Source organism: Sardina pilchardus, chromosome 1, assembly GCF_963854185.1.
Source record: "Sardina pilchardus chromosome 1, fSarPil1.1, whole genome shotgun sequence".
Lineage (NCBI taxonomy): Eukaryota > Metazoa > Chordata > Actinopteri > Clupeiformes > Clupeidae > Sardina > Sardina pilchardus.
The window spans coordinates 31,260,769-31,268,717 of record NC_084994.1 but is presented as its reverse complement, the minus strand read 5'-3'; positions in this window follow the sequence as shown (position 1 = coordinate 31,268,717).

The window sequence follows — 7,949 nt, the reverse complement described above, 5'->3', positions numbered from 1 at the left end:
ACACAGCTAAAGATACAGGAACACGACTAGGAACAGGGACACAACCAAAGATACAGGGACACGACTAGGAACAGGGACACACAGCTAAAGATACAGGAACACGACTAGGAACAGGGACACAACCAAAGATACAGGAACACGACTAGGAACAGGGACACAACCAAAGATACAGGGACACGACTAGGAACAGGGACACAACCAAAGATACAGGGACACGACTAGGAACAGGGACACAACCAAAGATACAGGCCAGGTACACGACCAGGAACAGGGACACACAGCTAAAGATACAGGAACATGACTATACAGGGACACAACTAAAGATACAGGAACACGACTAGGAACAGGGACACAACCAAAGATACAGGTACACGACCAGGAACAGGGACACACAGCTAAAGATACAGGAACACGACTAGGAACAGGGACACAACCAAAGATACAGGAACACGACTAGGAACAGGGACACAACCAAAGATGCAGGAACACGACTAGGAACAGGGACACAACCAAAGATGCAGGAACACGACTAGGAACAGGGACACAACCAAAGATACAGGAACACGACTAGGAACAGGGACACAACCAAAGATACAGGAACACGACTAGGAACAGGGACACACAGCTAAAGATACAGGAACACGACTAGGAACAGGGACACAACCAAAGATACAGGAACACGACTAGGAACAGGGACACACAGCTAAAGATACAGGAACACGACTAGGAACAGGGACACACAGCTAAAGATACAGGAACACGACTAGGAACAGGGACACAACCAAAGATACAGGGACACAACCAAAGATACAGGGACACGACTAGGAACAGGGACACACCAAAGATACAAGCCGGGTACACGGCCAGGAACAGGGACACACAGCTAAAGATACAGGAACATGACTATACAGGGACACAACCAAAGATACAGGAACACGACCAGGAACAGGGACACACAACTAAAGATACAGGAACATGACTATACAGGGACACAACCAAAGATACAGGAACACGACTGGGTCATTCCACCTCAATTCAACGGATTTCAGAGAAAATTTCTGCTTGACCTTCTCAGATTTGCTTCAAACTTTTACCATCTAAAGAGTAACCATTTAAACTAACTTAGCCAAAATATTAGATCGGTATACCTAATACATCCAGAGAAAAACATTTTTGAACATGGTACCCCCCTTCTGATTTTTGGCACATTGGCGCCCTCATCTAAATCTGCAGCAAAGTTCAGATGTCATTATCTCAAAAAGTGTTCCAGCTAAAGACTTCAAATTTTCTGTGAATAATGATTGCTACCTATAGATTCCACATATTCATTCCTAAGTCGTATGTGTTGACACTGACTTTGTTTCAATCTTGTGAAATCAGAAGAAAAATTGCAGATTTCTTTCACACCCCCACATTGGGTGCCCCATTACACAATTTGTAAACAAAATGTTTGGCAAATGGTTATGTCTCTCTACAGGAGTCTTTAAGCTGTCTTTGAAAAAGTAATGAAGAGGTGTCTATATTGTTTTTTTGTTGGAAGTATTGTAACACAAAACTGAAAAACAATCAATTTGGATAATATTGTATCTCCCCATTACAGAGGTATGACAAACTATACCAATGAATTGAACACATCTCCAGAAAGAGTATGGAATGGGCTTTCAGACTGTGAAATTTCAAGATGGTATTATGGCTATGGTTATTGAAATGTTATTTTTGAAATATTGGTCTACTATAACAACACATTGCTGATATCCATGAACAGTGACATCTAGTGGCATTAAATAGTGACAGCAGCAATTTATTTCGGAAATACAGGAAATATTTTATTAGTTCATCACTCAGCAAGTAAATGAAAATATAAATGTTTAACAGTATGAGACATAAACATCTGATACTTAGGAATAAGACAAGGATTATGAAATCATTAAATAATAGCACAAAAAAGCAACGCTAATTGTTGTAATAGACCAATATTTAAAAATATATATTTTAATAACTGCAGCCATAATACCATCTTGAAATTTCACAGTCTGAAAGCCCATTCCATACTCTTTCTGGAGATGTGTTCAATTCATTGGTATAGCGTGTCATACCTCTGTAATGGGGAGATACAATATCATCCAAATTGATTATTTTTCAGTTTTGTGTTACAATACTTCCAACAAAAAAGCAATATAGACACCTCTTAATTACTTTTTCAAAGACAGCTTAAACACTTCTGTAGAGAGATATAACCATTTGTCAAACATTTTGTTTACAAATTGTGTAATGGAGCACCCAATGTGGGGGTTGAAAAAAAATCTGCCATTTTTCTTCTGATTTCACAAGATTGAAACACAGTCAGTATCAATACATACGGCCTACGAATGAATATGTGGAATCTATAGGTAGCAATCATTATTTCCAGAAAATTTGAAGTCTTTAGCTTGAACACTTTTTCAGATAATGACATCTGAACGTTGCTGCAGATTTAGATGAGGGCGCCAATGTGCCAAAAATCAGAAGGGGGGTACCATGTTCAAAAATGTTTTTCTCTGAATGTATTTGGTATACCAATCTAATATTTTGGCTAAGTCAGTTTAAATGGTTACTCTTTAGATGGTAAAATTTTTAAGGAAATCTGAGATGGTCAAGCAGAAGGCATTTGTTGAATTGAGGTGGAATGACCCGACTAGGAACAGGAACACAACCAAAGATACAGGAACATGACTATACAGGGGCACAACCAGGAACAGGGACACACAGCTAAAGATACAGGAACACGACTAGGAACAGGGGCACAACCAAAGATACAGGAAGACGACTAGGAACAGGGACACAACCAAAGATACAAGGACACGACCAGGAACAGGGACACAACCAAAGATACAGGAACACGACTAGGAACAGGGACACACAGCTAAAGATACAGGTACACGACTAGGAACAGGGACACAACCAAAGATGCAGGGACCCAAACAAAGACACAACGTAATATGTTGTCTTCATCCATTCACCAAAAGAATAATCCAGATATATCTACTTTGGTATGTGTACAGTATTAAATGTAATGTACTGGCAACACACATCAGTACCCAATGGAGTAGTAAGACGTTTTGACCATTACGTTTCACATTCACTTAACATCATTTGTCAAAGTAAAAGTCCTCTTGATTCACAACACATGCGCACAATGAACTCTGCCACATTTTAGCATACAGTACAGTTAGTAGTATAATTCCAAAACAAAATAAGAGTAGTAAGCGACATAAAATAATATAAATTATATAGATAATGACTCTAATTAATTAATAAATATACTAACTCATTTTTTTGTAGTTAGTCCTCCTCATTTACTCTGGCAGTGTCTCCCTGTCCCTGACATGTTGGCTGTTTCTCTGCAGGAAACTGACGGATGAGAAGCAGAAGGTTCTGACGGAGCTCCAGGCTGTGTTTGGTCCCGATGTGGATTTTGGCATCGTGGGAGATGAACCTTCCTCATGGCCTACCATCGTAGCAGCTACTCTGGGAGCAGTGGCAGCGCTGACAGTCATTGGTCTGACTGTCTTTGGGTTCAGGTACGTGTAGCTTATCCCAGTTACAAGAGCACATGAATGTGCTCATTACTAAAACATTATTCTACATTATTCTACATCATAACATTATTCATTATTCATTATTCATATACAGTAATATAATGTTGCCATGCTCTCCATGGTCAAGTCACACTACATTTCAAAGGTGGTTTATTTCTTTCATGACCATCATTCATGTCTTTGTTCACAGGCGAAAAAGAATCATGGGCAGGCGAGGGTGAGATGAAAACATGATCAGGCTTTATTGTGTCTGGAATTAGCCATTTTATGTGTCTGTCGTGCAATTCGTGCTCACTCTCTCCCCCCCCCCCCCCCCCCTCTCTCTCTCTCTTTCATTTGCTTATTTTTTACAGGAGCAGAGACTCCATGGACGACCAACCTAATTTCTAGGCCACTGGCGTACAGGAAAATGGCATCAGCATGCATACGAAATGCAACGTCTATCACCTAACATTATTAACTCAGGCCACAGAGGTCTCACTCAGCTTCTTAACTTTGCTGACTGTCTTGCTGATTGCTTAGCTGATCATCACTTGCTCTTACATCGGTGGAGCCTACTTCTGCCACTTTCTCTACAAAACGTATTTAATTTTCCAATTCAGCACAACTTTACTTTTTCCCGTAGACAGTGGCCCAATCCCAATTTGAGCCCTGAGGACTAAGGACTAAAGACCCACAGACTTACAGTACTTAATTGATCTCAGGTAGGCTAAGTGAGTGTGTATGAAGCCATATGAGTTTATACTGCCTTCATGCCTAGTAAAGTGGGTTTTCCTGGCCATGTTTTGTTAGCCACTAGATGGCGCTAGTTATTATGTGGGTTAACCTGGTGGCTTTGTTCTAGAATAGAGCGAGTAACAAGTAGCTAGAAGCTGCAAGATAATACTGTTCCTTGTACGTTGTCTTACTAATAAAAGTCAATATCAAATATGACTCGGTTACTACATATGGCAACGAGGATTAATCTGAAGGAAGAAGAGCCTGAGAAGAGTTTTTTTTTCCTTTTGTCTTGAGAGCAAAGGAGCCTACACCACAACACTAGCCGGTGGACCTGTCTACTGAAAGGAGCAGCATGGCGAGTTTGGTAGGAAGTAGGCCTGCCGTGCCATTCAATAGTCAGGAACAGACCTGGGAAGAATATTGTGAAGTTCTTGAACATTTTTTTTAAGCAAATGGGATTACGGAAGCAGAAAGGATGAGGGCTATTTTGTTAAGTTCAGTGGGAAGTCAGACATACTGTATAGTTTGATCAGAAATCTACTTAGCCCGGTAAAACATTTACTACAATGCCGATCATAAACTCGGAGGACCCGCCTTTAAAAAGTCCCGACCTCCGAAAAAAGTGTGTTCATGAGATCAATTCGGGAAATAAATACAGGACACGCATAAATATGTTATTAGAACTGCTTACTATGGTTGAGCAAGAAGGAAAATGTCTCGGGCGAGTGTTTTCATCTGTGTTGTTAATTTAGTGACAAATTACCTTGCCTATTTGTAATGACAGTGAAATTCCCCTCTTGTGTTGTTTCAAGGGAGGCCGTTGTGGTTGAGATGAGGCATTGGGACAGCGCTTAGCCCATACAAATTCTGTGAGAATGTGCAGCAAAGTCTGTGAGTCTGGACTTGGGCCAATATGTATTTTGTGTGCACCTAAATAGGCTATGCCCATAAGATGTATCTATCGAGGCTGTGCTGTTTGATATTGTTTAATAAGACTTTAGTGGTGGTGTTGAAGCCTATCATAGCCCAATGTGTTCTTGTCAAGTGATCTGTTTGTGGCATTTGTTTTATAATAAAGAGAAAAATATAAATACCTAATGTTATGTCCTCCATAGTAGAACATTCAAGACAACGACTATGGCAAAGGGTAGGCAATCCCCACTAATTGAGTGGCTGTGCAAGACAAAGACTTATGTTCAAGTGTATCACTTCATATTGATTTGATTTAGATCTTTGGGTTTAGATCTTTGCATTGCATGCATATTTTGTTCTATTTCTGGTTCCAACCAGTAGCATTGTTGCACACACACACACACACACACACACACACAAATAATTAGATGTTGAACTTTTTTTTGTGTAGTAACACATTAAAGGAGCCATCAGTGCCATCAGAATTGCACAGTAAGTCTAGCAGAACTCAGGCAACAGCAACAAAAAAAAAAAAACATGTCCAACATTACCATGGATTGGGCAATGTGGTGTCATGTATATACTGTATGGAAGAACCTCTATTTTACATATTTGCAGCAGAGATAAACCATGTATTGGAACAAGGTGATTACATATCACAACACAAAACCACATTCATTCACACAGTGATTTTTCAGAGATTCATCCTTCATACATATCTACAGTAACAACACAATGAAATCACTCATAATTTACATCAACAGTTAAGACAATCAAATAACATACGCTGGATAAACTGTTTGACAAATGAAAACGTCGCAGCAGTGTGCTTGAAGACTTCAGCATTTTCACTATGTATGTGTAACCAGGGTGTCAGCATGTCTTCAAGACAGTAAACTCGATTCCTTGCCCTACTTTCTAGTATAGCCAGGCGTCATGGTATGATAGATAAGACAGGTGTTTATGAAGATATCCAATTCAAATTAATGTGTTATAGATTTGTTGTTGGTCACTTTTCAAAAGCATTTTTGACCCTAATCTCAAGAATCAGTGATATACTGTATGTATATGTATGTATATGTATATGTACACGTTTGCCGTTCATTTTGTCCTGAAACACTGCTTGCAAAATATAGATAAGTGATTGACCCCTGGACTCCAGATTACGGGAAGTTACGGGACACCTGACATTGTCAAACAGTTCTTTGTTCTGTTGACGACTACAGAGGACGTTTCTTGACAATGTGAGGATGTGAAAACATGATATTTGCTTGGGATCTCGATTTCGGGTAGAGATTTTCAAGACAGTACTGTACTGTACGTTCACCTCCATATTTCCTGCTGGGAGCGGAGCTGGAACTCAACGCGTGAGGCATGGTGATTAGCCGCTGGGTCGGGACTGTCCTGCTCTTGGGCTTGTGCTTCACGGGAAACACTCGGGGCCTTCCAGCAAGTAAGTCAGACTGAGCAGCAAGATTAACCAGCGACATACTGTAGGCCTACACTACAACACAGAATTTGAAGCATATACATTAGAATACATTTTGTTTGTGAATCATCACATAATATCATTGCATACCCTTCACCATACCTAGACAATGGCATGGTTTTATTTCAGTTAGCCTAATAGCTGGTCTGATTTGCATTGAGAGATTATTTTGTAACAATCAGACTTATATATAAATATGACTATTACTTAAAATTGGGTATTTCTTTGATCTGGCTGTGTACTGATATGTCCCGGTCAGAATAATAAGAGAAAGCAGCAAACAGAAAACGTCAGTCTAGTTTCAACATATATTTTGCATTCACTCATTCAAACACTTTTCTACAACTCATAGTCCAAAAAGTTCTTAATTGTTCTTAATTCCATACACAGAACGTCACCTCGGATCTGCACACTCCCAGCGCGCACGCCTGTTCAGCCGGTAGGCCGAATATGCGCATCCGTGACGCAACTTTAGATGCTCCCAAACGAAAAAGGTAATCCACAAATCCCAAGAGTGATAGTAGATGAATCCAGACACCCGTCTTAATTATCCATCCGAAGAAATAGCAAAAATAACTCACGACGAGCCTTTAGAAGGAAACAGAAAAAGATGACTCCGGGTCACAGACTGATCAGTCTCACCGGCGCAACGTAGACTAGCGACAGCAGTTGTTGTTCAGCTTCCAAATAGTCCTCGAGTCCGGTGAACGGTGGTCTTTAGCTACTTCCACCACTAGCTTTCTGTGCACATACAGACGCGAAATCGTCAGGTCTCCAATGGTCTCTCTGTACGTGATAAGCGCCCCGTTTCTCCCTCGCTTCTGCCATTTTAAAGTCTTTCAAATTTGGCGCATCAGCTGATTGGAACGTCAGCTGACAGCTTTGGCAATCAGCTGACTAGTTTGCCCAGCTGATCAATTCCACCACACATAACATAACGAAAACGTGCATACACATAAATAAGATATACAATAGGCTACAGGTAAACAGGGACATAAACAGGATGGAAACAAAAAAGATAGGAAATGCACTTAGGCTACCAGTATTTATTCTCACTGTATAACCGAACTGACTCCTATATGCTAAATTATGTGGCAGTGTCACAATTTTATGGAAAGAACCCATGCCAATCTCTAGGTATGGTGAAAGGTATGTGATGATGTGGGGGTATTTTAATTCCAAAGGCCAAGGGAACCTCATCAGGATGCATAGTATCCTGGATCAATGAAATATGGCCTTTGGAAATTAGA